Source organism: Bombina bombina, chromosome 8, assembly GCF_027579735.1.
Source record: "Bombina bombina isolate aBomBom1 chromosome 8, aBomBom1.pri, whole genome shotgun sequence".
Classification (NCBI taxonomy): Eukaryota; Metazoa; Chordata; class Amphibia; order Anura; family Bombinatoridae; genus Bombina; species Bombina bombina.
The window spans coordinates 56,432,672-56,450,513 of record NC_069506.1 but is presented as its reverse complement, the minus strand read 5'-3'; the positions used below and the strand labels follow the sequence as shown (position 1 = coordinate 56,450,513).

The following is a 17,842-nucleotide window of genomic DNA, read 5'->3' as shown; positions in this document are numbered from 1 at the left end:
AATTGGTTTAACAACCCAAGGGACATTTTCCCAGATCTGCAAAGAAGACTGAAAAAAAGACAGAAATTGTCAAACCTAGAAGAAAAAAAAAAAAATTCTGAAATGCTCCTGAAAAATAAGACCAGAAACAATGGAATAATAGTAAAAGCCCTTTTATCTCAGTCCTGGCAATAAATAATCCAACGGCAAAACATAAATTCACAACTTAAGATCTAAATGTAAAGGGGTTGCCTTAAGCATCCCTATAGCAAGACTGGAATGACATTCAAAGAGAAGTCCCTTATGCTTCTTCCTTCTAACCTAATGTGAAAAAGTACCAACAGAAGCAAAACTGAATCCATTTGGGAAAGTAAGGAAACAGAAGAGGCATTAAAGGTACATAATACTCATATGCTAAATCACATGAAACTGATGCAGTATAACTGTAAAAAGCTGACTGGAAAATATCCTCTGAGCATCTCTATGTAAAAAAGGAAGATATTTTACCTCACAATTTCCTCAGCTCAGCAGAGTAAATTCTGTGTAAAAAGTTATAATTCAGCCGCTGCCCAGCTGCAGGTACAAAAAATAAATAAATGAAGAAATGAACTACAGCCAATCAGCATCAACAGTGCTGAGGTCATGAACTCTTTTACTGTGATCTCATGAGATTTGACTTAACTCTCATGAGATTTTATAGTAAACTTCCTTAAACTGAATAGGGAAATAAGATGAGTGTGCACGTAAGCTCACCCCCTTAGCTGTCCCGGGACAGACACACTGATTTGCTGCTTAGAAGTCCTTTACAATGGGATGTGGCTACTGAGGAACTTTTGAGGTAAAATATCTTTCTTTTTTATATAGAGATGTTTAGGTGATATTTTCTTGTCAGCTTTTTACAGGTATGCTGCATCACTTTCAAGTGTTTCAACATTTGGGTATCATGGCCCTTTAAATAAGTCTATGCAGGGCGGAGCCTGGAGGGGCACAGTGATGGACGCTTAATCACTGAGCTCCATGCACATATAGCAATGAAGGTGTTTATTACAGCGCCATAATGTGATAAACTGACCGAAAACCAAGAGAAGGTATCCCCTAACCCACTGGTAGCAAAGTTGAGCTACAAAAACCTGGAGAAAAAGAACTCCGCAAGATACTCAGAGCTTATACGCAGCTCACAGCGTGGCAGATCCGCCATCTAAACAGAGGCCTGCGGCTGCTGGCAAAGGAGGCTAATAACAGATGCTGGAGTGGAGCAGAAGAACACACAAACTCATACTTTAAGACTACGCCCGACTCCGGTAAGTAACAGAATAAACCGGTCTCCACGCTGCCGTTAGCTGCAGAGACAGGAGGTGCTGACACACGGCTCACTGAACCGCCATCTTTAAAGACGCTCATTGCAGCTACAACAGACGTAACAGTCTGCTTCACAACACAATAGCAATGTGATAAAATAAAGCATGCCCTATGTTTAAAACCGGCACTTAGAAGTTGCAAGGGGGTAAAATATGAAAATTAGAGGCACCTCCAAATTATAAAGCAGACAGGAGCTAGGACATAACACAACACTTGCAGTGTAATTGCATGAGGAGCTCCATGAACAAAAGAGTAATGCCACTGATCTGGATACATTATATGTAGGTCCAGAGCTGAAACACTTATATTAGTTAATTGAGCTCCAGCATTAAGATTTCTCAAAAACCATATATGGCTATTGACTTATATATCTAATGAAGTGACAAACGTTAAAGTCACATCTTACACAGCTACTTTAATCTGCACACTGCTTCTCCCTTTCCACATCTCAAAGTTTGAAATCTTCAGCCGCACGAATAGGAGGAGGCATTAAAGAGTGGGGTCACAAAAGGAACTTTAGACAGCAGAATCCATTCTTTTTCACTTTATAAATTGGATCTAAAAGAGATTTACCTCTCTGGCAATCAACAAACTAGGTTTTGATACCATTAATCACTTCTAAGAGATAAAATGTCTACTAGAAAACAAAATAAACCAGTGTCAACAACTAAATCGTCTACACAACATCCCTTTTTTAAGTCCTCTAAAGGAGACAAGACTCAAGAAATAGATGCCTCTTTACCCGAGGAAGCGTTAGACTCAGATCCAGAGCCCCAAATCACTAATATGGATACGACTCCAGCAACAAAGGCAGACCTTCAGAATCTTGTTTCTAAGCATGGTATTGCCACCATCTTCGACAAGATGTAGGAAAAGATGGATACACTACAAAATACTGTTACCAACAGTATGGCGGATATCAAACAAGACATTCTAGAACTAGGAACAAGAGTTGAAACGCTAGAAGACAAAGAGGATGCCACAATGGATGAAATAAACACACTATCCCAACATATATCCTACCAACAGCAAGAAATAGATGAAATCCGTGATAAAATGGAGGATTTGGAGAACAAGAGTCGTTGCTGTAATTTAAGACTGAAGGGAGTTCCTGAGTCCGTGACATCTATAGAATTACCTGAATTCCTCCGTCAACTATTCCAAACTATTACAGGCGATGAGGACGGCAAATTCCAAATGGATAGAGCACATAGAGCCTTAAGGTCAATACCCAAAAAAGATGACCCACCAAGGGACATAATAGTAAAAATGTTTCGCTTCCAGGAGAAAGAAGAAATAATGGCAGCGGCAAAGAAAAATCCTACCTTTAAATTCAAAGGTTCAGTTATCCAATTTTACCAAGACCTATGTCTGAGAACATTAGAAAAACGCAGTGCATTGCGCCCTCTCACACAATTTCTGCGCAGAAACAAGATACCCTACAGATGGGGATTTCCGTTTGCTCTGCATATCCAACATGAAGGTAAAACGATTTCATTCAAAGAACTGACAGAGATTCCAGAGATATGTAAACATCTGAGACTTGATTGCCCAGAATTTCCAACGTCACTTCAGGACAGCAAAAAGCCTCAACCTTTCGCTCACCGCATCGCCAGCTAAAGAAAAATGGTCTATTGTTTCTAAGAAAAAGCAGACAACTTAGTTCCCTATCCACCCAGTGGCTCTATCCTGGGAAACTAACCCAAAGGACGAAAACAGGTAAGTTCCAGAGCTGGACTCTATATGGACAGTACTTCTCAGATAAAAGACAGCTAGCAGATGAGTATAATTTTATGTACATAAACTGCTTTAAAATTTGATGAGACTTTATTTTGATTCATGTTGGACATTATTAGCCAAATATTATAGCACGACTGCAGATATCATCAGAGACATACCACAAGTTGGTTATGTTTGTCTCGCTTTATTATGCAACAGGGGATCACCCTGGGAATAACATAAAAACCTTCACTACAAAACGTATAGAGATTATAGACTTTCATAATGCACACCCACCCTGATGTGTATTTCCTACATGTTAACAGATGATGGTTATAATCTACACAATAATGTTTTTGTGTTTTTTTATTGTATGTTTGTTACAGTTAACTATGTTAGTTCAGTATGGTTTTATTCATGCTGTATATTTGTTATGCTCATTTGGTCACTGACTTATTATGCTTATTTAAATTTTTTCAATGTGTCATGCGAAGTGAGGAGGAGGTTTAGAACTCACGTTCAGGAATGCTATCAACCTATGTGTCCTAACTTAACTGAACTCGGGCAGGGTAGGGTCCATATCCCCAGCGGCATAACTCTAATGGAAAACTCTAGCTATACTAGCAGCCACATCTTTCCCACTATAAATGGATTCTTGGGCAATTAACCTGATCTCACACAGCGTTAGAGGGTTGAACTCTGATATCAAACGCAGGACGGCAATTACACAATACAAATATCCCTAAGAGCAAATGTGATCTTCCTTCAGGAAACATATTTTTTTAAAATCACAAATACCCAGGTATTGGACCAGAGATTTCCCGCACCATTTTCATACCACAACCTATTCTAAAAAACGGGGGGTCTTAATTCTTATACATTCCTCTCTACGCTTTAAGCACTTAGAAACCATCGAGGACAAGGAAGGTAGATTTTTAATAGTTAGAGGCCAAATTCGAGAATTTGACATTCTATTCTGCAAAATAGTTGTCAAAGAATCTCATTATCAATTAGGTGGTCAGCGATTAGTTGGTTAATTGCACAGCACCAGCTGCTTCAATCCGATGAACTCCCGCACATGGTATTGTGCAAACATTTGTATTTATTATTATTTTTTCTATCCGATTAATCGAATGAATAATGTCCTATTAATCGGATAGAAAAAAAGATTAAAAAAATTAATAAATTCAATTTTTTTTTGCACAATCTTAGTTGCAGTAGATCATCAGATTAAAGCAGCTGGTGCTGTGCAACTGACCAACTAATCGCTGACCACCTAATTGATAAAGAGATTTGTTGACAACTATTTTTATGATCAAACTTACCGATTAGTTGTTGCAGCCCTACTAAATTCCTAGACAAGGCCCAACTAACTTCCATATCGGGGACAGACAGAGACAACTTAAATCAGGTGATTACTCCCAAAGAGGTACAGCAAGCCATTAAAGATTTAAAGCCAGGTAAGGCCCCGGGTCCTGATGGCCTTCCTGGAGAAAATTATAAACTATTCAAATCCTCTCTAATACCTCACCTAGTTAAATTCTCAAACTATATTTTGCAGGGTTATGAGGTACCTTTGGACCTCCTTAGAGCCAGAATTGTTGTGATACCCAAACCAAAGAAGAATCTAAAGTGGTGTACCAGCTATAGACCTATATCTCTTATAAATCAAGACCTAAAAAACAGAATTTATGCTTACCTGATAAATTACTTTCTCCAACGGTGTGTCCGGTCCACGGCGTCATCCATAACTTGTGGGAATATTCTCTTCCCCAACAGGAAATGGCAAAGAGCACAGCAAAAGCTGTCCATATAGTCCCTCCTAGGCTCCGCCCACCCCAGTCATTCGACCGACGGACAGGAGAAAAAACAGGAGAAACCATAAGGTGCCGTGGTGACTGTAGTTAAAGAAAGAAATTCATCAAACCTGATTAAAAAACCAGGGCGGGCCATGGACTGGACACACCGTTGGAGAAAGTAATTTATCAGGTAAGCATAAATTCTGTTTTCTCCAACATTGGTGTGTCCGGTCCACGGCGTCATCCATAACTTGTGGGAACCAATACCAAAGCTTTAGGACACGGATGAAGGGAGGGAGCCAATCAGGTTACCTAAACAGAAGGCACCACGGCTTGCAAAACCTTTCTCCCAAAAATAGCCTCCGAAGAAGCAAAAGTATCAAATTTGTAGAATTTGGCAAAAGTGTGCAGGAAAGACCAAGTCGCTGCCTTACATATCTGATCAACAGAAGCCTCGTTCTTGAAGGCCCATGTGGAAGCCACAGCCCTAGTAGAGTGAGCTGTGATGCGTTCAGGAGGCTGCGGTCCGGCAGTCTCGTAAGCCAATCGGATGATGCTTTTTAGCCAAAAGGAAAGAGAGGTAGCAGTAGCTTTTTGACCTCTCCTCTTGCCAGAATAAACGACAAACAGAGAAGACGTTTGTCTGAAATCCTTTGTTGCTTCTAAATAGAACTTTAAAGCACGAACTACATCTAAATTGTGTAACAAACGTTCCTTCTTTGAAACTGGATTCGGACACAAAGAAGGCACAACTATTTCCTGGTTAATATTCTTGTTGGAAACAACCTTTGGAAGGAAACCAGGTTTAGTACGCAAAACAACCTTATCTGAATGGAACACCAGATAGGGCAGATTACACTGCAAAGCAGATAACTCAGAAACTCTTCTAGCAGAAGAAATAGCAACCAAAAACAGAACTTTCCAAGATAACATCTTGATATCTATGGAATGTAGAGGTTCAAACAGAACCCCTTGAAGAACTGAAAGAACTAAATTCAGACTCCAGGGAGGAGTCAAAGGTCTGTAAACAGGCTTGATCCTGACCAAAGCCTGAACAAAAGCTTGAACATCAGGCACAGCTGCCAGTCGTTTGTGTAACAAGACAGATAAAGCAGAAATCTGTCCCTTTAGAGAACTCGCTGATAATCCCTTATCCAAACCTTCTTGTAGAAAGGAAAGGATCCTAGGAATTTTGATCTTACTCCATGAGAATCCCTTGGATTCACACCAACAGATATATCTTTTCCATATTTTATGGTAAAATTTTCTAGTTACAGGTTTTCTGGCTTGTACCAGAGTATCTATTACAGAATCCGAAAACCCACGCTTAGATAAAATCAAGCGTTCAATTTCCAAGCCGTTAGCTGGAGGGAAACTAGATTTGGATGTTCGAATGGACCTTGTACTAGAAGATCCTGTCTCAAAGGTAGCTTCCATGGTGGAGCCGATGACATATTCACCAGGTCTGCATACCAAGTCCTGCGTGGCCACGCAGGAGCTATCAAGATCACCGAGGCCCTCTCCTGCTTGATCCTGGCTACCAGCCTGGGAATGAGAGGAAACGGTGGAAACACATAAGCTAGGTTGAAGGTCCAAGGCGCTACTAATGCATCCACTAGAGTCGCCTTGGGATCCCTGGATCTGGACCCGTAGCAAGGAACCTTGAAGTTCTGACGAGACGCCATCAGATCCATGTCTGGAATGCCCCATAATTGAGTCAACTGGGCAAATATCTCCGGGTGGAGTTCCCACTGCCCCGGATGGAATGTCTGACGACTCAGATAATCCGCCTCCCAGTTTTCCACTCCTGGGATGTGGATCGCAGATAGGTGGCAGGAGTGATCCTCCGCCCATTTTATGATTTTGGTCACTTCTCTCATCGCCAGGGAACTCCTTGTTCCCCCCTGATGTAAGCAACAGTAGTCATGTTGTCTGATTGGAATCTTATGAATCTGGCCTTTGCTAGTTGAGGCCAAGCCCTGAGAGTATTGAGTATCGCTCTCAGTTCCAGAATGTTTATCGGGAGAAGAGACTCTTCCCGAGACCATAGCCCCTGAGCTTTCAGGGAGTCCCAGACCGCGCCCCAGCCCACTAGACTGGCGTTGGTCGTGACGATGACCCACTCTGGACTGCGGAAGCTCAATCCCTGGGACAGGTGACCCTGGGTTAGCCACCAACGGAGTGAGTCTCTGGTCTTCTGATCTACTTGAATCACTGGAGACAAGTCTGTATAGTCCCCATTCCACTGTTTCAGCATGCACAGTTGTAATGGTCTTAGATGAATTCGCGCAAAAGGAACTATGTCCATTGCTGCAACCATCAACCCTACTACTTCCATGCACTGAGCTATGGAAGGTCGTGGAACAGAGTGAAGAACTTGACAAGCGTTTAGAAGTTTTGACTTTCTGACATCTGTCAGGAAAATCTTCATTTCTAAAGAATCTATTATTGTCCCCAAGAAAGGAACTTTTGTCGACGGAGACAGGGAACTTTTTTCTATGTTCACTTTCCATCCGTGAGATCTGAGAAAGGCCAGGAAGATGTCTGTGTGAGCCTTTGCCTTTGAAAGAGACGACGCTTGTATCAGAATGTCGTCCAAGTAAGGTGCCACTGCAATGCCCCTTGGTCTTAGAACCGCTAGAAGGGACCCGAGTACCTTTGTGAAAATCCTTGGAGCTGTGGCTAGCCCGAATGGGAGAGCCACAAACTGGTAATGTTTGTCCAGAAAGGCGAACCTTAGGAACTGATGATGATCTTTGTGGATAGGAATATGTAGATACGCATCCTTTAGATCCACGGTAGTCATAAATTGACCCTCCTGGATTGTAGGTAAAATCGTTCGAATAGTTTCCATTTTGAACGATGGCACTCTGAGAAATTTGTTTAGGATCTTTAAATCCAGAATTGGTCTGAAAGTTCCCTCTTTTTTGGGAACTACAGATTTGAATAAAAACCCATTCCTTGTTCCACGGTTGGAACTGGGTGTATCACTCCCATTTCTAACAGGTCTTCTACACAATGTAAGAATGCCTGTCTCTTTATTTGGTTTGAAGATAAGTGAGACATGTGGAACTTTCCCCTTGGGGGTAGTTCCTTGAATTCCAGAAGATAACCCTGAGAAACTATTTCTAGTGCCCAGGGGTCCTCAACATCTCTTGCCCAAGCCTGAGCAAAGAGAGAGAGTCTGCCCCCTACTAGATCCGGTCCCAGATCGGGGGCTACTCCTTCATGCTGTTTTGGTAGCAGCAGCAGGCTTCTTGGCCTACTTACCCTTGTTCCAGCCTTGCATCGGTTTCCAAGCTGGTTTGGTTTGTGAAGCATTACCCTCTTGTCTAGAGGCTGCAGAGTTGGAGGCCGGTCCGTTCCTGAAATTGCGAAAGGAACGAAAATTAGACTTATTCTTGGCCTTGAAAGGCCTATCTTGTGGAAGGGCGTGGCCCTTACCCCCAGTGATGTCTGAGATAATCTCTTTCAATTCTGGCCCAAAAAGGTTTTACCCTTGAAAGGGATATTAAGCAATTTTGTCTTGGAAGATACATCCGCTGACCAAAACTTTAGCCAAAGCGCTCTGCGTGCCACAATTGCAAACCCTGAATTTTTCGCCGCTAATCTTGCTAACTGCAAAGCGGCATCTAAAATAAAGGAATTAGCTAACTTAAGTGCGTGAATTCTGTCCATAACCTCCTCATACGGAGTCTCTCTACTGAGCGACTTTTCTAGTTCCTCGAACCAGAACCACGCTGCTGTAGTGACAGGAATAATGCACGAAATAGGTTGCAGGAGGTAACCTTGCTGTACAAAAATCTTTTTAAGCAAACCCTCCAATTTTTTATCCATAGGATCTTTGAAAGCGCAATTATCCTCAATAGGAATAGTAGTGCGCTTGGCTAGTGTAGAAACTGCCCCCTCGACCTTAGGGACTGTCTGCCATAAGTCCTTTCTGGGGTCAACCATAGGAAATAATTTCTTAAATATAGGAGGGGGGACAAAAGGTATGCCGGGCTTCTCCCACTCCTTATTCACTATGTCCGCCACCCGCTTGGGTATAGGAAAAGCGTCGGGGTGCTCCGGAACCTCTAGGAACTTGTCCATCTTGCACAATTTTTTTGGAATGACCAGGTTGTCACAATCATCCAGAGTAGATAGCACCTTCCTAAGCAGTGCGCGGAGATGCTCTAATTTAAATTTAAATGTCACAACATCAGGTTCTGCCTGTTGAGAAATTCTACCTGAATCAGAAATTTCCCCATCTGACAAAACCTCCCTCATGGCCACTTCAGATTGGTGTGAGGGTATGACAGAGCAATTATCATCAGCGCCCTCCTGCTCTACAGTGTTTAAAACAGAGCAATCGCGCTTTCTCTGAAATGCAGGCATTTTGGATAAAATATTTGCTATGGAGTTATCCATTACTGCCGTCAATTGTTGCATAGTATCAAGCATTGGCGCGCTAGAAGTACTAGGGGTCTCCTGCGTGGGCAAAACTGGTGTAGACACAGAAGGAGATGATGTAGAACTATGTCTACTCCCTTCATCCGATGAATCATCTTGGGCAACCTTATTATCTGTGGCAGTACTGTCCTTACTTTGTTTGGACGCTATGGCACAATTATCACACAATTTTGAAGGGGGAGACACATTGGCTTCCATACATACAGAACATAGTTTATCTGAAGGCACAGACATGTTAAACAGGCTTAAACTTGTCAATAAAGTACAAAAAACGTTTTAAAACAAAACCGTTACTGTCTCTTTAAATTTTAAACAGGGCACACTTTATTACTGAATATGTGAAAAACTATGAAGGAATTGTTCAAATTTAACCAAATTTTCACCACAGTGTCAAAGCATTGCACCCCATATTTCAGACCTTTAACCCTTAAAATGAGGAAACCGGAGCCGGTTACAGTTTTAACCCCTCTACAGTCCCAGCTACAGCCTTTGCTGCGACTTTACCAAACCCAGGGGGGTATACGATACCAAATGAAGCCTTCTAGGAACCTTTTCAACTACTTTCAGACCCACACACATGCAGCTGCATGTCCTGCTCTCAAAAGTAACTGTGCAGTAATGGCGCGAAAATGAGGCTCTGCCTACTACAGAGAAGGCCCTTCCTGACTGGGAAGGTGTCTAAACCAGTGCCTGACGTAAAAAAACGTTCCCCAAAGTTTATAAAGTGTGAATTTCAACATAAAGCTGTATAAAATGCCCAAATAAAGCAATCGATCTAGCCCATAAAAGTGTCTACCAGTTTTATAGCCCATATTAAGCCCTTTATTCTGTTTGAGACTAAGAAAATGGCTTACCGGTCCCCATGAGGGGAAATGACAGCCTTCCAGCATTACACAGTCTTGTTAGAAATATGGCTAGTCATACCTTAAGCAGAAAAGTCTGCCAACCGTTTCCCCCAACTGAAGTTATCTCATCTCAATAGTCCTATGTGGAAACAGCAAACGATTTTAGTTACTGCTGCTAAAATCATATTCCTCTCACAAACAGAACTCTTCATCTTTTTCTGTTTCAGAGTAAATAGTACATACCAGCACTATTTTAAAATAACAAACTCTTGATAGTAGAATAAAAAACTACAACTAATCACCACATACTCTTCACCATCTCCGTGGAGATGCTGCTTGTTCAGCGAAAAAGAGAATGACTGGGGTGGGCGGAGCCTAGGAGGGACTATATGGGCAGCTTTTGCTGTGCTCTTTGCCATGTCCTGTTGGGGAAGAGAATATTCCCACAAGTTATGGATGACCCCGTGGACTGGACACACCAATGTTGGAGAAATCTTTACCAAAATTCTAGCGAATAGGTTAAAAATTATTTTACTGTCAGACGTATAGTTACAATTGCCCAGTTGGCCAAGATGAAAACGCCTTCTCTGGTCCTTTCATTGGATGCGGAGAAGGCTTTTGACAGAACTGATTGGAGGTATATGTATGCAGTTTTGGATAAAATGGGATTTGAGGGCCCCTTTATTGCAGCTTTGCACAGTATATGCTCTAACCCTACTGAAACAATTAGAGCTATGAGACACCAGTCCAGAATCAAAAGTATAAAAAAATGGTACGAGACAAGGTTGTCCGTTGTCCCCACTGTTGTTCGCCCTATGAATGGAACCCTTAGCAGCTTGTATTAGACGGTCACCTGACATTACTGGACTGCAGATTAAAAATACTGACTATAAGATAACCCTTTTTGCGGATGATGTCCTGCTTACATTGACTAAGCCCTTGACATCCCTTACTAACCTTTATGATATTCTTCACCAATTCTCTGACATATCGGACTATAAAATAAATATGGACAAAAGTGAAGCCATGGCAATAGCGTTACCGGATCATACGAAGAAACTAATAGAATTAAACTTTACATTTTCTTGGGTTAAATCACACATTAAATATCTAGGAATTAACCTATCAACTCAATATACAGATTTATACAGAATAAATTATCTTCCATTATATAAAGAATTGCACAAAGATATTGCTAGGTGGAAACTCCTTAACTTCTCCTAGTATGGAAGAATATCTGCAATAAAGATGAACATTCTCCCGAGAATTTTATATTTATTTCGAACCCTACCCATCTCAGTCCCAAAAAATGAGCTACAAACGCTACAATCAGAAATTACCCACTTTCTAAATAATAAGAAACAATCAAGGTTTCCTTTTCAGATATTAACTAAGCACAGACAGTTAGGTGGTATTGGAGTCCCTAATCTACAAGATTTTTATGACGCCTCTAGGTTAGCACAAACTGCGTTGCTGGGCTCTACAAGAAAAGATGTAGTTTGGACTGGCTTGGAATCAGATCAGGGAGACCATAGTTCACCAGAAGATCTAATATGGGATAAATCTCTGGTCCAACATAAAATTCACAACTACTCTCAAATTACTAGTTTTTCAGTTCTTCACTGGAAAACCTTAATAAAACATAAGAGGGTACTACCGGATTTTTCCTCAAAAATGCCAATTAGGTATCTTATCCCGGCTGAGTATCAGCAACAATTAGATAAATGGGAAAACAAAGGCCTATATCGGATAGGAGACTTATTAGCGCACATCAAACCCTTAACTTTCAACCAAATACAAGATAAGCTGGGCCCAGTGCCTCTTAAGTGGTACTTGTATCTGCAGCTCATCTCCGGCTTAGGCAAGTTTCTTCCTAACATGTGCAGACAACTCAGCACCCCCTTAGAGAAAATTTGTAGTGCCAGTAGCAGAGAGAAAAAAAACATTTCACAACTATACATAGCACTTCAGACCACGACAAAAGACACTAAATCATCTATCATGCTCAAGGTCTCACACCTCTAGATACCAAGATGTATTACATTGATCTCATATGTAAATAAGACTTCACAGTCCATAACACTTTTGACTTTTTCCCCGGACAATATGTAAACCTCTCTACAACTGAATTGTGTGGTGCAATAATAATTGCAGTGAAAATACAACACAACTGTGAATGTCCCACAGGCTACCCAGAAAAACCTGTACACTGTGTCAGCTTGCAATATAGTAGATATAAAGTATACTTGCTTCCTTACAGCTTCCTGTCGGATAACGCTTGGTCAGCGTGCAGTGTATCTGCTCCTTTGCTTACAGGATCAGATACACTGCACGCTGACCAAGCGTTATACGACAGGAAGCCGGACGGAAGCAAGTATACTTTATATCCCTTTGCTTGCAGGAGCAGATACACTGCACGCTGACCAAGCGTTATGCGACAGGAAGCCGGACGGAAGCAAATATACTTTATATCTACTATATTGCAAGCTGACACAGTGTAAAGGTTTTTCTGGGTAGCCTGTGGGACATTCAGTTTTTTTGTATTTACGCTGCAATTATTACTGCACCACACGATTCAGTTGTAGAGAGTTTACATATTGTCCGGGGACAAAGTCAAAAGTGTTATGGACTGTGAAGTCTTAATTACATATGAGATCAATGTAATACATTTTGGTATCTAGAGGTGTGAGACCTATAAAGGATAGGAGTATCCCATGTGTATGGTGGTTACACAGGGACAGTGAATTTTGCTCTTAAACTACATTCAAGTTGGATAGTTTGTTGCATTACATGTGGATTACAAGGGTTACCACTCTTCTGATGTTTGTAATCCAAATAGAAATAATAAGTTACGCTTGATTGAAGCTCATTACAAAGTATCTACGTTTTTCACCCCTGAGTTATTCATTTACATTATAGAACTGTGTATCATCTGAAAAGACGCCTCTATTTTTTCCCCCTTAGGGACGCCTAAGGGGAAGTGTATTGTATGCGAGTGTATGCTGTATGTGAGTCTGAGTGAGAATAGGTTGGGGACCTTGCACCTTGGTTTTGTGTGTCGATTATATTTTTTGTATTTTGGCAATTTTTCAGGAATTGATATTCCTGCTTCAAATTAAAAATTATTTCTTGCTTGAACTATTTAGGAGTGCTGAGTATTTTGTATTATTGTAGATTATTGGTATGTAGGCGATACCTTACTCTTGCACCCGCCCCTCTTGATATTTGAGGATAGAAGTTTATTAGTAGTGCTGTTATTTTGGTATTTATTTATGATATGTACTATGTTTAATGATATAACTCCAATAAAAACTATTTTAACATAAATAAGTCTATACATTCAAGTTAGAACTACATTTTATATGAAAGTGACCTGGCGCAAAGCCAGGATTACTTAGTATGGAAAAGGAACAGCAATTTATAGAAAGCAAATAAAGCAGTGGAATAAAAAAAAAAGAAGAAAAATTCAGGATTATATAAAAAGAAACAAACCTGAAAACAATTCTAACGTTCAGGCATTATACAATGTAATTTGTATTTATGCAAAAAAAGGCTAGAGAGTAGCTACAGACTCTCCGTGGACATAATTTGTTTTGAAGGATATCTGACCTTGCCTTGCCATTCCCTAATATTCCATAAAGCTATATAGTTTAATATCATAAAGAATATTTTAGAACTCTTTAGTTTAGCTTGGTCCTTACTGCTTTACAATTGGGATTTAGTCTGTCACAATCAGTCACATAACTTGAGTCTTACACAAGTAAAGAGGAGGCACCAATAACTGTTGCACACATAGTTACTGCTGAACAGTGATGTTCAAAATGCTTGGTTGAGCACCAGATCAGTTTGGAAAGCTTCTGCAAGCATGAGAACGCAATTCACATGGCAGCTCCACCATTTTAACTTATGCGATGCCAGTTCTGGCAAAACTGGACGAATGAAAAACTTTACAAAAAAACAAACTGTGCAATTGTGCATGAAAAAGTAAAAATACATTATGCATCAACAAAATAATGCAGGGCACCCATACTAAAGTCATATGGCATAAAATATATATATATATATATATATATATATATATATATATATATATATATATATATATATATATATATATATATATATATATATATGAAAAACAAAGCCGTCCCAGAAAATTGGCTATAATAGAAATGACGGTAAGAATACTGACCCAGAACACTAAAATAGGATCATACAAACTGAGGGTGCTTAAAGAGCAGAAGATTGCACAAGGTTTGGACTTCACAAGGTATAGAATCAACACAGATTATTAAAAAAAAACTAGAATACCCCCAGGGAAAACTCATATATGTTAGGGGAGCCTCCATGCTTGGACTCCAATAGGGTCACAATCTAACTTCATCTATGATAAATATAGCAATAAATACCAGTATAACTCTAAATAGGTAGAAACAGAACTAACACTGCAGAAATGAAAAGGGTAAATATAAGGAGAGGGATTGACTCCAATGACTTCTGGGGGATTTCCACAGTCCAAAAAGTCTCTATACAATATACTCACCAGTACAGAATATGTTACTACACAATTATTAGAGAAATGTGTAGAAAACCCTGATGTTTTCTGAACTTAAAGTGAAAGTAAATTTAAACCATAAAATTAATGCCATTGATTCAGCTTCTAACACTGTATGTAGTCGCTAAGTTAATTATTTTAAATTCCTTCTTATTTGTTATATTTTCTTGATATATCTGACATAACATTTTTTTTTATCCTCCGCCCACCCGCTCATTTCCTGGTTTCTCTCGTTTGCAAGTAAGAGCGGTCCCACCCGTTCTAACGTGTTAAGCCGTGCACGCTACTATGTAACATCATTTTTTGTACATGCGTTTAGGTGATGTCTCTGCTGTGATTCATATGAGTCACTCGATGTGATCTCAATGTTGAAGAAGTGCGCATGCATGTCTCATGAATGCGCTTCTATACAGGGAGTGAATTCAATGAGACATGCATGCGGTACTTTAAGTTGGGGGTGTGAGTGAGTTTATCCAGACGCCATTGGGGGACCAATCAGAATCCTGAAGACGATATTCGTCATTTGTAAATAAAGAATTTTTATTTATCCAGGCGGAGGAACAGCTATATAATATTTGAGGATTGAAAGGTATTATAAATAAATAAATTATAAAATTATAACTTTATTAATACGTTTAAAAATAATTCATGAATTAAACTCAACCTAATTTTATATGTACTTTGCGTTGCTGCAAAGTTGCTTAAAATTGCATGATCTATCTGAATCATGAAAGAAAAAAAATTGGGTTTAGAATCCCTTTAATAAGTTTATTAGAATAAAAAACTGCCTTGTGTTCCTAACTTACAGTTTTAAAACATGACCAGAACAATAGGTTTGAATAAGGACTATATGGTACTAAAAGGAGATTTGTTGTACGCCACTGTTGGAGTTTAACCTTTACACGCTAGAATTAATAACTCTAAATTATGTTATCTATGACATTTTTTGTGACACACTGAAGAACAAAAACGTGCTGGTTCACTTGATTTCTACTCATCAAATTCTTATATGATTTACAAATTTGGAACACGTCTTGAAGGACTAACATCAAGGTGAAAATATTTGGCCTTTATAATTCCCATCAATGCTCAGAAATAAGTATTTCAATGGTATATGAACAAATTAATACACATTACATAAAAGACAGGATTTAACAGTGTCTTTGGCATGCTATTCAGAGTTCTTGTATTCATTTATTTATATAGAGTCAGATAACTTGTATACAGCAATTATCCTTCTAACATGTAAAACCATTAACTGAAGGCGTAATCATGGGCTTAAATGAAGGCGTATATCATGGGCTTAACTGAAGGCGTATATCATGGGCTTAAATGAAAGCATATCATGGGCTTAACTGAAGGAATATATCATGGGCTTAACTGAAGGCGTATATCATGGACTTAACTGAAGCGTATATCATGGGCTTAAATAAAGGCGTATATCATGGGCTTAATTAAAAAGTTGTATATCATGGGCTTAACTGAAGGCGTATATCATGGGCTTAACTAAAGGCGTATATCATGGGCTTAACTGAAGGCGTATATCATGGGCTTAACTGAAGCGTATATCATGGGCTTAACTAAAGGCGTATATCATGGGCTTAACTAAAGGCGTATATCATGGGCTTAACTGAAGGCGTATATCATGGGCTTAACTGAAGGCATATATCATGGGCTTAACTGAAGCGTATATCATGGGCTTAACTAAAGGCGTATATCATAGGCTTAACTAAAGGCGTATATCATGGGCTTAACTGAAGGCGTATATCATGGGCTTAACTAAAGGCGTATATCATGGGCTTAACTGAAGGCGTATATCATGGGCTTAACTGAAGGCGTATATCATGGGCTTAACTGAAGGCGTATATCATGGGCTTAACTGAAGGCGTATATCATGGGCTTAACTGAAGGCGTATATCATGGGCTTAACTGAAGGCGTATATCATGTGCTTAACATGTAAAACCATTAACTGAAGGCGTAATCATGGGCTTAAATGAAGGCGTATATCATGGGCTTAACTGAAGGCGTATATCATGGGCTTAAATGAAAGCATATATCACGGGCTTAACTGAAGGCATATATCATGGGCTTAACTGAAGGCATATATCATGGGCTTAACTGAAGCGTATATCATGGGCTTAAATAAAGGCGTATATCATGGGCTTAATTAAAAACAGAATTTATGTTTACCTGATAAATTTCTTTCTCCAACGGCGTGTCCGGTCCACGGCGTCATCCTTACTTGTGGGATATTCTCTTCCCCAACAGGAAATGGCAAAGAGCCCAGCAAAGCTGGTCACATGATCCCTCCTAGGCTCCGCCTACCCCAGTCATTCGACCGACGTTAAGGAGGAATATTTGCATAGGAGAAACCATATGGTACCGTGGTGACTGTAGTTAAAGAAAATAAAATATCAGACCTGATTAAAAAAACCAGGGCGGGCCGTGGACCGGACACACCGTTGGAGAAAGAAATTTATCAGGTAAACATAAATTCTGTTTTCTCCAACATAGGTGTGTCCGGTCCACGGCGTCATCCTTACTTGTGGGAACCAATACCAAAGCTTTAGGACACGGATGAAGGGAGGGAGCAAATCAGGTCGCCTAAATGGAAGGCACCACGGCTTGCAAAACCTTTCTCCCAAAAATAGCCTCAGAAGAAGCAAAAGTATCAAACTTGTAAAATTTGGTAAAAGTGTGCAGTGAAGACCAAGTCGCTGCCCTACATATCTGATCAACAGAAGCCTCGTTCTTGAAAGCCCATGTGGAAGCCACAGCCCTAGTGGAATGAGCTGTGATTCTTTCGGGAGGCTGCCGTCCGGCAGTCTCGTAAGCCAACCTGATGATGCTTTTAATCCAAAAAGAGAGAGAGGTAGAAGTTGCTTTTTGACCTCTCCTTTTACCTGAATAAACAACAAACAAGGAAGATGTTTGTCTAAAATCCTTTGTAGCATCTAAATAGAATTTTAGAGCGCGAACAACATCCAAATTGTGCAACAAACGTTCCTTCTTTGAAACTGGTTTTGGACACAGAGAAGGTACGATAATCTCCTGGTTAATGTTTTTGTTAGAAACAACTTTTGGAAGAAAACCAGGTTTAGTACGTAAAACCACCTTATCTGCATGGAACACC

At 40.0% G+C, this 17,842-nt stretch overlaps 1 protein-coding gene across 1 annotated transcript in view; it reads right to left on the bottom strand.

Annotated features, from left to right (window-relative positions):
* DNAJC11 (DnaJ heat shock protein family (Hsp40) member C11) overlaps positions 1–17,842 on the bottom strand; it is a 524,045-nt gene that overhangs the window by 299,212 nt on the left and 206,991 nt on the right. The window lies entirely within an intron of this gene.